The 19,431-nt window shown below is 37.9% G+C and overlaps 1 long non-coding RNA gene across 1 annotated transcript in view; it reads right to left on the bottom strand.

Annotated features, from left to right (window-relative positions):
- Positions 1 to 15,675: 15,675 nt before the first annotated feature.
- Positions 15,676 to 19,431, bottom strand: part of LOC141421592 (uncharacterized) — a 106,433-nt gene continuing 102,677 nt past the window's right edge. Inside the window, exon 3 of the long non-coding RNA XR_012446179.1 lies at positions 15,676 to 19,037. This is a non-coding gene — a long non-coding RNA (uncharacterized lncRNA). The remainder of the gene's footprint in view (positions 19,038 to 19,431) is intronic.

Here is a 19,431-nt window from a genome sequence, read left to right as displayed (position 1 = left end):
ATATACAATTATCACAACAATATCCCCTCATATTATAAATTTATGCTAATTCAAAAAATAAAATTTTTTTAAAGTTACCAAAAAAATGTTTTGTTTATTTAATATGACTTGTGACACTAGCAGCAGGGGATGCAAAATAACAAAGAAGTACCAAGGCAGAAAGTAGAAAATGACCTTAAAAATTTGAAATTATTTAAAGTAATAAAATCTTGTTTGTGCCTCTTTAAAACAGAAGATTTATTTTTTTTTCAAATAAAAGCCTTCTCTTTCAAATAAAACCAAGGCTTGACTCCCACTAGAGAGGATCAATGTGTATCCAAAACAAAATCAAAGTATGTGTGTAGATTTACTCAGATGTGAAATCCCAGGCTTTACTGGAGAAAGTGGAACTTACTGAGAGAGAACAAGGTGTACTTCTTAAGAACTAGGCAAAACATCAACCCACAAGCGTCAATGTTGACTGCCAAGCATACCTCATGGATGAGCAGTAACCTCATGACTCTAATGCACAGCTCCCTGGAGGCACAGAAACAGACCCAAGGCTTACTGAGTTGGATCACTAGGTTCAGTACCAATCCTTCCTGCAGAAGCCAAGTCAAACCAAAATCTGTTCATAATGGACTCAGCAAAAATGTCTTGTAGCTGGCTTTTCAGTCACACAGTAATAAGCCATGCTCCAATGGGGTCAGGCACTAAAACCACTGATCTGCCTATTTCCTTTGGGAAGCTCTCTGTAAGTTTGTATCTAGGGAAATATTGATGTTAACATTATTTATGCATGACCAAAAAGATATGCCAGATAGGTTTTATCTTCTTATATGCTTATGGTTTTATTAAATACTTAAAAACCATCTAAATATGTATTGCTACAATTAAATTTGTGCAGATAATAGACTCTCCCCCATATCTGATTGGAACAAATTTTCCTAGAGAACTAGGAGAGAGAAATTAAATCCTGAAAGAGTTCCAAAATTGAAAGTAACTGTTTCCAAAATTCTTTAGATGGCAATAGGTTTATTCCATGGTGATAAGTTTGTAATGTAGCCAAACTCTTTTTTATTCATATTTTCTCATTGAGGTTAGGTCTTCATCCACAGCCTCACTCCTCCCCCCAAAACATTTAATATCTCCATTTCAAAGGATTTTGTGATCAACAGCAAAGAAGTGAAATTTACAATTTTCCACTCAACTTCTGAGCAGAATTCTCAGGTGTAGCACCATTCAAGACCTGGAGAACCAAAATGACCTCATATGAATGGGCTCTCCTATGAAGTCACCTCTGGAAATAACTAAAGAAAGCAGTATAGACCAACTTTTGGACATTGCTACTTCATTTTTTTCTGAGGACCCAAGAGTATCTTTCAATATTTGCCTTTACATAAGAACTAAAATGAAATAGGTAGAATTTTCATGAAATACATTAATAAAGGAAATTACCCTTTGCTGTGCTAATGCAGTGTTTAAGGTGAGGCTGTTTGTTTAGGTCAATCATTCATGCACTTGCCTTTTTATCTTTGTAAGACTTATCACTGACTGGTCTTGCCAAATGAAGCTTCTCATTACTCCCATTAAATGATTTGATTGGCACAGATTGTTGCAATTTCGTTAGATCAACCTTGTTAATATATGGCATAGACAATCTCATATTTCTGTTAAGCAATTCCATTCTCCCCAAAGGATGATTTACAACTCATCTATAACTATACTATCTTGGAAGACAAGATATTAACAACAAACAGGAACACCAAAACAAATCACCAAGCCATCCAACGATTTTCATATAAGATGAACACAATTTTTAAAATGCCACAGAGTATCTAATCATGCAAAATGAAGGAGAAAAACAACACAGGACTCAATTCAGGCAACACACATACATGCTTAGTGTGATTTTGAGCAAATCATATGACTGCTCTTTATGTATTTTCTTTGACAAAAATATCAAGCTTCAGTAATTAATATTTGATTATTATGAGAAGGCATTAAGCCCCCAAATACATAAATATAAGCATACATGCATATATAGTAGGCACAAAGTATTATATAAATTAAAGTAAAAATATTCTTAACTTGACAATAGCTATCAAACAATGTGAAAATGTTTAAATTACTTAACTCAATAACTATTCAACTAGAAAACCTATCTTATGGGAAAGAATCAGGAGTTATCCAAAGAGTTACACATAAGAATGTTTACTGCCACACACTTTTAATTAGAAAAGATAGAAACACTTAAAAGATTGTGAAAGTGTATAACATGCATCTCCTAAAACTTTTCAAAAACTATTAATACCTTAGAGGGAAAGAATGTTATATTTAAACAGAAGCAAAATTTCATATACAGACAAATCTTTACCCAAATTAACTAAAAGAAGAAAGAAAAGCCAAATAAATAAAATCAGAGATGAAAAAAGAATCATACAATACACACAAATGAAATACAGACCATATGGCAATATTTTGAAAATCTATACTTCATTTTCCACTGGAAAATAAAGAAGAAATAGATAAGTTTCTTCACACATAGGACCCATCAAAACTGAACTAAGAGGACGTTAACAGCATAAACAGATCTCTAACAAGCATTGAGATTGAGAAAATGATAAAGAACTTCTTAACAAAGAAAAGCCCAGGCACTGATTTATTCACTGCTGAATTCTATCAGACATTTAAAGAAGAACACCCATGCTCCTCAAATTATTCCATAAAGTACAAAAAGAAGGAATACTACCAAACTCATTCTATGAAGCCAGTATTGCCCTAATACCAAAACCAGGTAAAGACACATTTTAAAAAAATGAAAGTTATAGTCCAATATCCCTGATGAACGTAGATGTAAAATTTTTCAGTAAAATGCTTGCTAAAAAATTCAACAACACATGAAAAATATCACGATCAAGGAGGCATCATTCCAGGGATGCAAATCATATGCAAGTCAGTAAACATACTACAGCACACAAACAGAATCAAGGACAAAAACCACATCATTTCAACTGATGCAGCAAAAGCCTTTGACAAAATTCAATAGCCTTTCATGATAAAAGCTCTGAAGAAACTAGAAATACAAGGAACATTCTTCAATATTACAAAGACTAAATATGACAAACAGAATAGCCAAGACCATACTAAATGAGGGAAAATGAAATCGTTTCCTCTAAAATCAGGAATGAGGCAAAGGTACTCACTCTCCCCATTCTTACTCAATATAGTACTGGAATTCCGAGTCAGAGCAATAAGATGGGAGAAAGAAATAAAAGGGATTCAAACAGGGAAGGAAGAAGTCAAACTATCCTTATTTGCAGATTATATGATTTTTACACCTCAAAGACCCAAAAAACTCTCAAATCTCATAAACACATTCAGAGAAATTGCAGAATACAAAATCAATATGCAAAAATCAGTAGCATTTCGTTGCTGGGAAAAATGGATATGTGCATGCAGAAAACTGAAAGTAGATCCATATCTTTTATCCTTTACAAGTATCAACTCAAAGTGAACTAAGGACCTTAATACAGGAACTGAAACTTTGAAGCTAGTGCAGGAAGGAGCAGGGGATACACGGAAATTAATAAGCATAAGCAATGACTTCCTAAATGGAACTCAAATGGCTCAGCAACTAAAAGAAAGGATTAACAAATGGAACTAAGTATAATTTAAAAAGCTTCTGCACACCCTCTTACACTGTTGGTGGGAATGTAAACTAGTACAACCACTCTGGAAAAAAATTTGGAGGCTACTTAAAAAGCTAAACATCGATCTACCATTTGATCCAGCAATACCACTCTTGGGGATATACCCAAAAGACTGTGACACAGGTTACTCCAGAGGCACCTGCACACCCATGTTTATTGCGGCACTATTCACAATAGCCAAATTATGGAAACAGCCAAGATGCCCCACCACTGACGAATGGATTAAGAAAATGGAATTTTATGCAGCCATGAAGAAGAACGAAATGTTATCATTCACTGGTAAATGGATGGAATTGGAGAACATCATTCTGAGTGAGGTTAGCCTGGCCCAAAAGACCAAAAATCATATGTTCTCCTTCATATGTGGACATTAGATCAAGGGCAAACACAACAATGGGATTGGACTTTGAGCACATGATAAAAGCTTTAGCACACAAGGGAGGGGTGAGGATAGGTAAGACACCTAAAAAATTAGCTAGCATTTGTTGCCCTTAACGCAGAGAAACTAAAGCAAATACCTTAAAAGCAACTGAGGCCAATAGGAAAAGGGGACCAGGAACTAGAGAAAAGGTTAGATCAAAAAGAATTAACCTAGAAGGCAACACACTCATACAGGAAATTAATGTGAGTCAACTCCCTGTATAGCTATCCTTATCTCAACCAGCAAAAACCCTTGTTCCTTCCTATCATTGCTTATACTCTCTCTTCAACAAAATTAGAAATAAGGGCAAAATAGTTTCTGCTGGGTATTGAGGGGGTGGGGGGGAGAGGGAGGGGGTGGAGTGGGTGGTAAGGGAGGGGGTGGAGGCAGGGGGCAGAAATGAACCAAGCCTTGTATGCACATATGAATAATAATAAAAAAAAAAGTTAAAATGTAAGTCAACAGTAAATACATTTCCTGGGGAAAAAAAAAAAAAGCTTCTGCACAACACAAGAAACCGTCACCAGACTGAAGAGGCAGCCCACAGAATGGGAGAAAATCTTTGCCAGCTATACATCTGACAAGAGATTAATAACCAGAATATACAGAGAGCTGAAAAACTAAACTCCCATGGCTCAAGTGGTAAGAGCACCTGCCTAGTAAGCATGAGGCCTGAGTTCAAACCACAATGCCACCAAAAAAATCAATGAAAAAATGAGCAAATGAATTAAATAGTGCTTTTTCAGGGGAAGAAGATCAAATGGCCAAAAAGCATATGAAAAAAAAATGCTCCACATCCCTGATCATAAAGGAAATGCAAATCAAAACCACATTAGGATTCCACCTCACTCCTGTTATAATGGCTATCATCAAGAATACAAACAACAACAAATGTTGGCAAGGATGCGGGTAAAAGGAACCCCCCATACTCTGCTGGTGGGAATGCAAGCTAGTACAACCACTATGGAAAACAGCATGGAGGCTCCTTTAAAAAACTAAAAGTAGAACTGCCAAATGATCCAGCAATATCACTCCTAGGGACATACCCAAAGGCATGTAAGTCAGGTTACAATAAAGGCACCTGCACACCCATGTTTACTGCAGCATTAGTCACAATAGCCAAGCTATGGAAACAGCCCAGATGCTCCACAACTGATGAATGGATTAAGAAAATGTAGTATTTATACGCAATGGAATTTTATTCAGCCACAAAGAAGAATGAAAGTTTGCCCTTTGCAGGTAAATGGATGGAACTGGAGAACATCATCTTAAGTGAGGCCAAACCCCACATGTTTTCTCTTACATGTAGAATAGAGACCCAATACAAATACAAGCAATATTATATATACATAGAAATATGTACAGAGCATGTATTCAAAAGTGAACTGGCAGAGAAGACCAAAAGAGAAGGAAAAGAAGGAAAGAAAGATAATGATTTATCATGAGCTGTGTCTGTGTAAGAACAAGACGCAAAGAAGCATGTTGAAAACTGTTAAACAACACAGGATGGGGGAAAAGAGTGGGAAAGTGCAGTGGAGGGTGGTTACATTGCCTTAAGCATAATGCATGTGTAGGCAAAATACCACTGACTAACAAACAGACAGGTAAACAATGAAGTACAAGAATGAAAAACAGGTCACACTAAGTGGGAGTGGTAAAAGAAGGAAGTAAAGAAGGTGAATATGGATTATGTACTTTCTATACAAGAATAAATATAGAATTCTTATAATGGTTGAACTTACCATAAAAAGAGGACTAAGGTTGAAAGGGGAAAAATGAGGGGGACAAACCAGTTTGGGATACAATACATATATACATAAAAATGTCATAATAAAACTCTCTGTATAAATATCTTCAACATACAAAGATGTCTTTTTTCTCAAAAATGGAGGACAGGAACATAAATCAGGTCCTGTCTGGGAGTTGGTACCAGTGGGAACAGGGAGGATATAAGGAAAGAGGGAAGTAGGGTGAATATGGTGGAATTATTACGTATTCAGTTATGAAAATGGAACAATGAAATCTGCTGAAAATATTCTAAGAATGGGGGAGGGGAAAAAAAGAGAATGATGGAGCAGGTAAACTTCACTATGATATATTGTAAGCACGTTTGTAAGGGTTACAATGTATCCCCAGTACAACAATAATATACTAATAAAAAATTTTTTAATCACCAGCATTTCCCTACACAAACAGTGAACAGTCTGAGAAAGAAATTAGGAAATCAATACCATTCACAGTAACTTCAATACAACTAAAATATTTAGGAATGAATTTAATGAAGGAGATGAAAGACCTATACAAATGCAAATTATAAATAACTGAAGAAAGAAATCAATAAAAACATTAGAAGATGGAAGAACATTCCATTCTCATGGATTAGTAGACTCAATATCATGAAAATGGCTATACTATCAAAAGCAATCCATATGTTCAATGCAATCCCTATCAAAATTCTAATAATTCTTCTCAGAGATAGAAAAGTCAATCCTAAAGTTCATCTGGAAGCACAAAAGACCTCGAATAGCCAAAATAATTCTGAGCAAAAAGAGCAACGCTGGAGGTATCACAATACCTGACTTCAAACTATACTACAGAGCAATAGTAATGAAAATAGAATGGTACTGGCACCAAAAAAGATATGAAGACCAATGGAATAGAATAGTAGACCAAGACACAGACCCATGCAGCTACAGCCATTTGATTTTCAACAAAGGAGCCCAAATTATACATTGGAGAAAAAGACAGCCTCTTCAACAGATGGTGCTGGGAAAACTGGATATTCACCTGTAGAAGACTGAAAGTAGATTCCACTCTCTCACCTTGTTCTAGTATCAATCCAAAGTGCATCAATGACCTTAATGAAAGATCTGAAACTGGGAAACTACCGCAGGAAAGAATAAGGAAACACTGGAATATATAGGCATAGGTAATAAATTCCTGAATAGGACTCTAAAAGCTTAGCAATTAAGAGAAAAGATTGACAAATGGGACCACATGAAACTAAAAAGCTTCTGCACAGCAAAGGAAACAGTCACTAGTCTGAAAAGACAGCCCACAGAATGGGAGAAAATCTTTGTCATCTATATATCAGGCAAGGTATTAATAACCAGAATATGCAGGGAGCTCAGCAAAACTAACCCTATAAATGGTCAAATGAACAGACAATTCTCAACAGAAATCCAAATGACCAATAAACACATGAAGAAATGCTCAACATCCTTGATCATAAAGGAAATGCAGATCAAACAACATTGAGATTTCATCTCAGTCCAGTGAGAATGGCTATCATCAATAACACAAACAATAAAAAAGGCTGATGAGGATGAGGGGAAAAATGAACCCTTATCCTCTGTTGGTGAGAATGTACATTAGTGCAATTGCTACAGAAAACAGTATGGAGGCTCCTCAAAAAACTAAACAAACCTGCCATATGATCCAGCAATTCCACTCCTGGGGATATACCTGAAGGAATGTGAACTGGGATACAATAGAGACACTTGCACACCCATGTTTATTACAACAGTATTCACAATAGCCAAGCTTTGGAAATAGCCCAGATACCCCACAACTGATGAATAGATTAAGAAAATGTGTATACCTACACAATGGAGGATTATTCAGCCATAAAGAAGAATGAAATTGCCAAGTGCTAGTGGCTCACACTTGTAGTCCTAGCTACTCAGAAGGCAGAGATCAGGAGGATCACAGTTCAAGCCCAGGCTGGGAAAATAGTTCACAAGACCCTATCTTATTAAAAAAGCAAAAAAACCTATCACAAGAAAAAAGAAAAAAAAAGGACTGGTGGAGTGCCTCAAGGTGTATGCCCTGAGTTCAAACCCCAGTACCACAAAAAAAAAAAAGAAGAAGAATGAAATTATGTTGTTTACAGTAAATGGATAGTATTGGAGAAAATACACCACAGGGGAAAAAATTCACATATAAGATCTCAATTTTGAAACATATATACATATACAATGTACAAACAAAAAAGTAGAATACATGAGTACAATAACCAATTCTTCTGAGTTTTATTTTCTGATTTTTATTTCCTTCATTATGCTTTCTTTTGAGTGTTCTAAAATAACCATGCATAACTTTTAAATATTTAAAGAATAAATGTTATTTACAAGCAAACTTTTGCCAAAAATAATAAAAGAAAATCAAAGTAGAATTAAGCATGGTGGTACACACCTATAATCCCAGATACTCAAAAGGCAGAGATGAGGGACTGTGGTTTGAGGCCAGCCTGGGCAAAAGTTATAGAGACCCTATCTGAAAACACGGCTGTAACATGGTGGCATACTCCTGTGGTCCCAGCTACTTGAGAGGTATAGATAAGAGAATAACATTTGAAGGTCAGCCAGGGCAAAGTTAGCTCGAGAGTCCTTGTGAAAAACAAACAGCAAAATGGATGGGGGCATGGCTCAAATTTACACCCAGCAAAAAGTAAGGCTCTAAATTCAATCCCAGCACAGAAAAAAAAACTAAGTGAAATACTTTATCATTTAAATTTGCTATATCCTTGCTGTCTGTGCAAGGTGCTCCAACTTTCCTGTCAGGACACAGTCTAAGACCCCCTTGAGGAAGCACTCGGTGATCCCCACTTGCCCACACCTCATGAGCAGGCTCTAATCCCTTGCCCACTGCACACTCCAACCCCTAGAGCCCCCAGAGGCCAAGCCCCACCACTGGGCCCTGCCCAGCAGACACAGGCACTGCGTAGGTTGGGTACTTGCACACTAGCACGTCCTGGCCAATATGAACCCACCCCTGTCTTTAATGTAAGGATATTTCAAGGACAAACTACTGTTCCCTTATGATGTAGCCAGTGTCCCCGCGTGAGCATCACAAGGAAAGTGCTCTCAGGTCTCGCTTTCAGAAACAGTCACACCCCACCAAAACAGCATGTTTGATTTGAGTCTTGTGAAGGGTGTGGATCATGTAGTCACCACACTTTCCTTTGTGTGTTATCTCCCAGTGAGTTTAGCTCTCAGCTGTAACCCCCTCCATCACAAAAGCAGACATCATGCGCTTCCAGTGTGAATCCTGCCCAGGACTCTCTTCACGTCTCTTCCACACTTTAAAAAGGCTCTGTTGTCTTCATGTTTAAATGACTCTGTTAGCCTCTTTTGAAGCCAGTCACATGAAACAACTTGGAAAATTTTTTTTTGTAGTACTGCAGTTTTCATGCTAGTGAGGCAGGTGCTCACTTGAGCCACCCCTCTAGCCTTTTTGCTCTGGTTATTTTAGAAATAGGGTCTTGCTTTTTGCCTAGGCTGGTTTGGACCCTGATCCTCTTATTTTAAACTTCCTGTCTTGGCTGGGATGACAGGCACACTCCACACCCAGCTATTTTTCAGTTGAGATGGAGTCTCATTAACTTTTCTGCTAGGCTGGCCTGGAACCGTTATCTCAGGCTCCCAAGTAGCTAGGATTATAGGGGTGAGCCACCAGCACTTGTCTGGATTTGTGCTTGTACTATTACTTCCTGTACTATTGTACTATAACTTTATATTTTCTATGGTAGAGTCAATGTTGCTTGATTGCTGAGTTAATTTAATTTTTCTTTGTGGAGACAAAGTGTTTCTCCTTTGCATATATATATTTAAAACATCCAAATGGTTATTTGGAGGAGGGTGTTTATTTTACTCCAGATGGTTGGTGGTTTGTCGAGAGGGTCATCATGTGAGTGCCATACCACAAGTAAAAAGATTAGGTAGAAATTTTAATGTATTCTAATGACCTAAATCCTAATTTACAACATCCTTCACATTTTAAAATATTCAGACATCTGTTCCAGCTACATTGCAATGGCAAAGATACATTTCTTTCTTATTTGGCAAGCACTACAAATATATCTGTTATTTACAAGCTTGTTGCCTCATCTATCAAGGTTGCTCAGAGCAGCCAGCATTTGGTGAAGATGTAAGGCATGGCAAAGAATGATAAAAAAGACAAATGATTCCAGCCATAGTTATGCTAATTCAGGAATGTCAAGTGTAAAACGTTCATCAAGTAAGTCTGACCACCATCTCAACATATCCTCAATAAATACAATTAGCACAGTCATGGCAATCATCATGCTGGGATTTTTTTTCCCCCCTGGTTGGTCCATATCAAAGTCTCAAATTAAACTGAGACCTCTAGAAACCTCAGCAGATCAGCCCACAATAAAATTAAATGGATAATGACAGTAAAGAGAGAAAATATTTTAATTGAGCATTACATTTCATTAATTTGGCTCCTCTGACATATTTTCCAAGGCACGTTTTCTTATCTTGGCTTTGGGTTTTTCTATTTTCTTCTTATTTTCTCATATATAATCTATCTCCCTAGAGCATCTCTCTGAAGTGTAACTGGAGGGGCAAATAAAATGCCATTAGATGTCACTTCATAGAACACTTTCCTTCTAAAGAAGGCCTCTCTTGGCTACTTATGGGTAAATGTATTTTTTATTTCTCCTGGGTGTTCCTCACATGATTAAATAAAATATAGTAAGGATAGTTTTAGATATAGAGAAATGACTGTGTGTAAGGAAATATTAATGGGACAGAAAAAAATAAATTCAATGGCAGGCCATTTAGATAGCTCATGGACAGCAGCAGCACAACATTCTTAGGAAGAATCAGGTCTGAAAATCCCATTGCAATTGGTACACAGTCACTTGACTGAACCAAGATCAAGGTTTGGAGGAGCAAATGGACTTGGAAGGGAAGGCAGAGACTCTAAGACCAGATAAGCAGGGAGCTCAACCAAAGAGACAGAGACATTAGCTAAGACAAAAGAGTCCCACTGTAACCAAAAGATTGTATAATCTTTTACCTTACAACATTACAGGAGTAGCTAAAGCAGAATTATTTATCCCTTGAAGCACTCCCATGATTCAAGGATTTGTGAAATATGGTTGCCATTCCCAGAATATCACAACGTAATAGAAAAAGCAGATCCCAGAGAGAAGTAACCACAGTGACAGAAGCTCCCACTTGGTACACTTACTCTGTACCACAGGCACTGTGCTAGTCATTTTTTGGCTTTGACTCATGTTCTCCTTACTACAACCCAACTCTATCCAGTCCTACACAGGACACTGACATAAGCCCCAGGCCCTTGCCACAGGGAAGGCCCACAGGAGCAAGTGCACTGTTATTCCTACTTTACACTGAGGAAATGGAGATTCAGAGAAGCTAACCACCAGGAAAGCAAAACAGATAGCAAATGGCAGAACTGGCCTCATAACTACACTTCTAACTATGTCAGAATATCATCCAAAGTCAAGAACAGGCGATTAGAAAAGTATAAATGGCCAAAAAAAATCTATTATAAAAATTTAACTTCTCCAGTAATGAAAAAATTGCAAATTAATATGAGGTAATACTTGTTAATCAAATTATGAATATTTTATGTTGTTGAATATTTATTTTAAAAAGTAACAGACACTCTTATCTTTCTGGTGCAAGCATAAATTAACCACTTTCTAGGATACTATTTTACAATATAAATCGTTTAACAAAATTAACATATAAAACTAACAATTCAACTTCTAAGTTTTAACCTTAGGATATAAAAAAATGAGTTGAAATATTTCAATGCATTTATTAATTCATTCACTCAATTGATAAATATTTTCTGGGAAATGCAGAATAGAATGATGAGTAAAATATGCTTGGTCTCTGTCTCCATTGAGCTCAAGGACAATGATACTTATTATTTAATTCACATAATAGCCAAAAATTCAGAACAGGGATTGAGTAAATACACTGTGACACATTCATAAAATGGAATCAACTGTAGCCAGACCTGGAATGCTATGCCATAGAAAAATGTTTCAGACATGGATGAATTCTTCATAATGTTCTATGCAAAACAGATTATAAAATACAATGTTGTAAAACAGAATGCATGTTCAGTATAGTTCAAATTTTGTGCTTTTTAATTGTATTAATTCACTCAACAAATGTGTTCTGAACGTCTATTTCACAGCAAGCCCTTGGGAAATAGTTATAAATATACTCTAATTGGAAGAAATAGGAAATACACACAAGTATATGATGTGACTTTGAGTACTATGAAGAAAAATGGAGTAAAGTAAGTTGGCCAGAGCAGAATACTCTAATCAGGTAACATTTGAGCAAAAATATGAAGGAGATAAAGGAGTGAACTCTGGAAAATCTGAGATAAGAGCATTCCAAGAAGGAATAGGAAGTGCAAAGGCCCTGAGACAAAAATGGGCTTGTGTTTTAGGAAGGGCAGAAAAAGTGGGAAGAATGGTAGAATATGGGAGCTAGCAACTGGGTCGTACCATTAGAGGCTTGATGGTTTTGGAAAGAAGTTTGGACTTAATTTTGAGTTAGATGGGAAGCCATGGCAGGGTTTTGAACTGAGGAACGACAAGAGCTGGTGTACACTTTAAAAGGAAGGCTAAGCTTTTTAGGGGAGAACAGACATTAAGGACAATAAAAGCAGGACGTTCAATTAGGTGGTGGGAGTAGAGCTGAAGGAAAGACACAGGACTTGAGCCAACATTAACTAAAATGTGGAGACTAGGGAAAGAGAAATTTTAGAGTAATAAACGGAAAGAAAAAAATCAAATGTGTGTCTAGGGGCATAGGGTAACCATGAGCACACACCTCTCAAGTCTCCAGCTACAGTGAACATGTCGACCCACAGCCCACCTGGTGCTCTATGCTCTCACCCAGGCTGCACTTCATCCAGGCTGCTCCCTGAGGATGACTCCTGGGGATACCAAATCATGCCCACAGCAAAAAATGAGGTACATCTCTGATGGTGACTTTCCCTAAAGGATTTCACATTAAGATTGCTAAAACATTCTTAGAACTGCACCAAAATCTCAGACTTCATACCCAAATTTCTTTCCTTCCCTCTCTGCCCAGCATAGGGACTCATACATCACTGGTGACAATTTCCCCAGCCTCTTCCATGCCCTTCACTTTCTTCCATCTCCCTCTCCATTTTCTTCTCATAGGCATTTTCCCCAATTAATGGCATTAAAACTCTAATCTTACCCTAGTGCTAGCTTCTCAGTGGATGCCAACTTATACCTATGTTGATTTTGAGATGCTAAAAAAACACCCAAATGAACATGTCTACCTGGCAGTTTAGAGTTCGGGAATTGGGATGGAGGTATAAAAGGGAGCCATCCCAGCATACAGATGGCATGGATAACCGTGGGGCTAGATGAGCTCGCTTTATTCAAACCTGCATTGCCTTCAGTGCCCAAATCTTAGCCATCCACCCAAGAATAACTGGTAGTGTATTGGCTCAGGATAAAATGTGTCCCATGAAGGAAGCCTCCTTGGTAAGGGCCAGTCTTGTAAGAATGTCTGCACTTTAGTTAGGATGTCCCTGGCTGAAAGGATCATGTCTTGAGTTGAACCTTACATCCCATAACCACTGAATGAAGGAGATCATGTTAAACCTTCTCTATTTCCATTCAGAGACAGACTCACTGTCACATGTGATGAGCTAAACTGCCGGCAGCATTTCTTTTATCCTCCTTTCTGCTCTCAAGTTCAGGTCATCCCTTCACCTCCTCATCCTTCTCTTTTTCATTTCTTCAGTGATCACTGTTTTATTCCTGGGAGTTTCTAAGGAAATTCACTAACTACAGTCAGGAATATGTAGTTAAGAGCCCTAAATATCTTCCTGCAACTTAAAAGAAGGTACAAGATCCTCAATTTAATTCAAACAAGTCTTCATTACATCTATTAGTTAAAAGAAGTTAGATATGTAGAAAAAAAAAAGCAACTGAGGCCAATAGGAAAAGGGGACCAGGAACTAGAGAAAAGGTGAGATCAAAAAGAATTAACCTAGAAGGTAACACACACGCACAGGAAATTAATGTGAGTCAACTCCCTGTATAGCTATCCTTATCTCAACCAGCAAAAACCCTTGTTCCTTCCTATTATTGCCTATACTCTCTCTTCAACAAAATTAGAGATAAGGGCAAAATAGTTTCTGCCGGGTATTGAGGGCGTGGGGGGGTGGGTGGTAAGGGAGGGGGTGGGGGTAGGGGGGAGAAATGACCCAAGCCTTGTATGCACATATGAATAATAAAACAATTAAAAAAAAGAAAAATATGATTAATAAGAAAATAATGTGAAGGTAGAACAGTAAAAGTTATACAAGAAATAAGGAAATGTGACTAAAAATTGTTTTTAGAATAGTAATAGCCACTGTTTTTATCTATTTCTATCTAACATTTTCAGCAAAAAAATAATGTTCTTTAAATTTAATTGATCCAGCAATACCACTCTTGGGGATATACCCAAAAGACTGTTACTCCAGAGGCACCTGCACATCCATGTTTATTGCGGCACTATTCACAATAGCCAAGTTATGGAAACAGCCAAGATGCCCCACCACTGACGAATGGATTAAGAAAATGTGGTACCCATGATAAAAGTGAGAGCACATAAGGGAGGGGTGAGGATAGGTAAGACACCTAAAAAACTAGCTAGCATTTGTTGCCCTTAATGCAGAGAAACTAAAGCAGATACCTTAAAGCAACTGAGGCCAATAGGAAAAGTGGACCAGGAACTAGAGAAAAGGTTAGATCAAAAGAATTAACCTAGAAGGTAACACCCACACACAGGAAATCAATGTGAGTCAATGCCCTGTATAGCTATCCTTATCTCAACCAGCAAAACCCCTTGTTCCTTCCTATTATTGCTTATACTCTCTCTACAACAAAATTAGATATAAGGGCAAAATAGTTTCTGCTGGGTATTGAGGGGGGGAGCGGGAGGGGGCAGAGTGGGTGGTAAGGGAGGGGGTGGGGGCAGGGGGGGAGAAATGAACCAAGCCTTGTATGCACATATGAATAATAAAAGAAAAAAAAAAAAAAGAAAATGTGGTATCTATACACAATGGAATTTTATGCAGCCATGAAGAAGAACGAAATGTTATCATTCGCTGGTAAATGGATGGAATTGGAGAACATCATTCTGAGTGAGGTTAGCCTGGCTCAAAAAACCAAAAATCGTATGTTCTCCCTCATATGTGGACATTAGATCAAGGGCAAACACAACAAGGGGACTGGACTATGAGCACATGATAAAAGCGAGAGCACACAAGGGAGGGGTGAGGATAGGTAAGACACCTAAAAAACTAGCTAGCATTTGTTGCCCTTAACACAGAGAAACTAAAGCAGATACCTTAAAGCAACTGAGGCCAATAGGAAAAGGGGAACAGGTACTAGAGAAAAGGTTAGATCAAAAAGAATTAACCTAGAAGGTAACACCCACGCACAGGAAATCAATGTGAGTCAATGCCCTGTATAGCTATCCTTATCTCAACCAGCAAAACCCCTTGTTCCTTCCTATTATTGCTTATACTCTCTCTACAACAAAATTAGAGATAAGGACAAAATAGTTTCTGCTGGGTATTGAGGGGGGGGAGCGGGAGGGGGCAGAGTGGGTGGTAAGGGAGGGGGTGGGGGCAGGGGGGAGAAATGAACCAAACCTTGTATGTAAATATGAATAATAAAAGAAAAATGAAAAAAAAATAAAAAATAAAAAAATAAACCATCTTGCCCTGAAAAAAAATAAATAAATAAAAAATAAATTTAACATTTTCTCTCATTCTTATCAGTCATGTTCAGCTATTGTGTGCTTTCCTTCTATGTGTAAGTGTATAGTTACTTTCTCCCTTTTCACATACCCACAAGAGAGATAAACATTCTCAAAAATCAGCAAAGTATATACAAATGAAGTTAGGGAAAATCATATCTATATTTTCCTGATTTCTCAGTAGCATCTTCTTCCACTTATAGTGTTAGCATCTCTCAGAACCCAGTAACAGAACATATGCTCTGGAAAGTCTTTATGCCTAACTGACATACATTTTTAAAAACTCCTAGGTCCATGGTACATACCATCACACCAGGGCCAAGGGTACCAGTATGACTAGCCCCTAAATCAACCTGTGTACTAAAAAGAGCTTAGAAAGGTAGTAGGAATCTTTCTGCTATGCCAAAGAGCCATAGGGAATTCCTAGAGTCAACCTAATCTTATTGCAAAACCCAAATTAAAGCACCATTGAGACTAATAATCCCAGGAAACCTTGTAGTACAACATGAAGCTAGTCCTGATGTTTACTCTTTCTCTAACAAAAGTTTTAATTAAGACAATTGTGCAATCCCTTTCTGCCCCCAGGGAAACACAACTTTGATTTTGTAACTAAGTATTGGAACAGTAGGATCCCATTTGAAAATTTTGACAGAGTCTTCAGCAATACCTCTATTTTGTAAATTGAGGTACACCTCAATATACACAAACTGCCTAGAGCTCCAAAGTACAACATCAAAAGTAATTTGGGAAAAGAAATTGATGTTTGTGTGAAAAATAACATCATTTAACACATTTAGCTTGCCTAAGGAAAGAACAGCTTACAGGTACTCTTCCTGTGAATTATAAACACCACAAAGGCTTAAAATTGAGAGACTAAAGGAAGAGAAATTAAGAAAAGTTAAATGAAGATTGGCACAGAAAAAAAGAAAAACAGTCTCCCTATCATCATCATCCCCACTTGTGGGATTAACTGGGACATTAAATGGACTCACTCAAGAATCAGGAAGGGATATATAATAAAAAAAAAAGGTCACACATAAAGACAAAAGCAGCCTAGGTACCCATTCTTGGGTCTTCACAGTTTTTTCTTTGCTTTTGATTTGAACCAGCTTGATATTCATGTTGCATAGAGAAAAGTAGAACGTAGCTAACAGAATACAGTACCCCACTCAAAATCTAGCAATTTTTATATGGCAGCCTCCAGGGAACATGGAGCACTCTCTCCCTACCCCACCTCAGAGACAGATTCACATCTGTGGATAGAGATGATTCTTGACAGTTTTGGATTTAACTGTGGATGACTCCCACTTGGTGAAAGTTAAATAGATTGCATCACTATTTTCAAACCTTGAGAATTTTAGGTTGGGGGATTCTGGAAGGTGGCACTCCTGGCACAGTTACTACTTTCCTTAGGAAAGATACTGGGGCAGGAACAATGCTTCACATGTCTTGAGAGCTGCAAATATTAATGAGCAGCAAAACATGAGGGGACTTGCTCATAAACCCATAAGAGGCACTCTGTACACACCCCTAGAAATACTTGAGATGTCCAGAAGTTCTAGACATCCTGCACAGCAGGGGGATACACCACAGCAGCATGTGAGTTATGATCATTGATGTGAATTTCACCTGTGTTTATAGATAGTGAAGGCTAAGGAGCTTGGCTTTCTTTTATATATCAAAATTTCAGTTTGAAAGACCAAACACTTTTACTTTATTTTATTTATACAATATGAACATCTTCAAATTATTCGATATTACTATTGACTATTAAGCACTATTAAGTGAAAGTTGGGGGGATTCTTTACTTGTTCATCATTTATGTTTCTAATCTAAAGGTAAAGAGAAAAGATGAAACAAGAACGACTCCTGCATTCCATCAGCTATGGTAATCCCTGTTAGAACTCTATTGATTCTACTCAAAGAAGACCTTGTTGGCAAGCTCAAGTGTTGTCTCAAAAATCTGTATAGTGCCCTGTGCTGGTGAATTGGCCTTTACCGTATGGGAACTGCATGGTTCCCTTCAAATCCTGAGCTCAAGAGCACTTACTGTGCCCAGACACAGTTCTGATCCTCTATACGCAGAAATCTATGTCTTACTTCATCCTATTAAGGAGTTGTGAGTTTTAATTCCAGCTTTAAAACAAAGAAAATCAAGGCCCAGAGATGGGAAACTAGGATGTATGAAGAGGCAGTATGGACCTAGGATCTTAACTGGACCTGAAGATTGGGCAGCTGGCTATCTCCTGCTCTGGGTTCTGCTGGAGAGGGCAAGAAAGAGCCATTGAGCTGCTTAAATATACCAGAAACATAACAGACAAGTTCTAAGAGGAAGGTATTCTGCAAAAAAACAAAAAGAAAGAAAAGATCCGAAGTGGGCCAAGGAGAGCAGAGGTATTTCTCCTACAAAACACAATTTCTCCCTTTGTGTCCTCGGATTATTGACCCACACCACAGCTTGCATTTAGTGGTGGAAGAATAGAGGGTGGCATACATTTCTTCACAAAAAAAAAAAAAACCAACAAGATGTATCAACAGTATGTCCAAGGCCACCCCACAACATCTATTCTGTGATATTCAGGTAACTCAACCAAGGATGTCACTCTACCCTGGTGTAACAGGGTATTCCTGGCAGGCTGAGCTATTGCTCAGAAATTGTAAACAATATCTTGTAAATAATATGTCATTTTTCCCTTTTCTTTCTACCCACTCCAACCTGTTTGTCTTCACTGCTATACTTGGAAGTTTTGGCTTTGTTACTGGGAGAGGTGAGAAGAGCTTTTTTGGGAAGGAACTAGAATAGCATCTAGCCTCCCCTAGTTACACAAGCAGAGCTGCATTGGGGTCAAAGTGAGCATGTGTAGCCTGCAGTTGGAGAAGAGGTGATCTTAGGCAGTGGTGCTCATTACAGAAGTAGCAGTTGTCATGGACACTGGCATCTCATGATCGGCAATGACAAAAGCAGCTTTGTAGGATTAAGGGTGCACAAGGGAGCATCCAGGCAGTGTAAACTTACCATGTAGCAGCTGACAGGCTGATTGGTGAGCCTACATGAGACATACCTTTAAGGACAGTTAATCAAGCTAATGGGCCCTTATCCCATCCTAAAAGGAAAACACAGCAGGGTGGCCTTGTTTTACAAACACACTCTAGTGTGTGACGTGGCATGTTTATCTAAGTGAAGATCTACCTCAGCACCATATCACCTGTACTTGGACTGCTACAGTAGCCTCTTTTCCTCTTCTTCCCGTAGGCTGCGTGATATTTCCAAAAAGCATTTCTTCATATCAGTTTCTTGCCCAAACTTACTCTCTGCTCCAAGATGAAGTGTGCCTGTGGAAAAATAAAATGTGACTGTAATTACTGAGAAGGGCTCAGAGAGTGATTAACCATCCCTGCTTTTCTGGGATTATCCAGGTTTTAGCATCAAAAATGCTGTAAACTGGGAAACCCTTCAGCCTTAAGTTAACTGAAGGTTTGCCACCCTTGCTCACTATTGACTTTGGTGTAGGACTGACATAAAGATGTGTGATGATGTATTTTTCTGTTTTAAATGATGTGCTCCAACACAGAGAAGAGCCATTAGAAGTTGCTATTTTTACACCAAGCAGCAATGAAATTTAGTTGCTTACTTTCATATAGGCAGCCTGGTTGCCATGGAAACAGCGAGTGGCAAACTTGATTGTAGAAGAATATAAAACCAACAAATGTTTCAGTGCTGGCTTCA

The sequence above is a fragment of the Castor canadensis genome, chromosome 3 (genome assembly GCF_047511655.1).
Source record: "Castor canadensis chromosome 3, mCasCan1.hap1v2, whole genome shotgun sequence".
Classification (NCBI taxonomy): domain Eukaryota; kingdom Metazoa; phylum Chordata; class Mammalia; order Rodentia; family Castoridae; genus Castor; species Castor canadensis.
The sequence above is the reverse complement of the archived record's forward strand: the minus strand, read 5'-3'. Positions and strand labels throughout refer to the sequence as shown.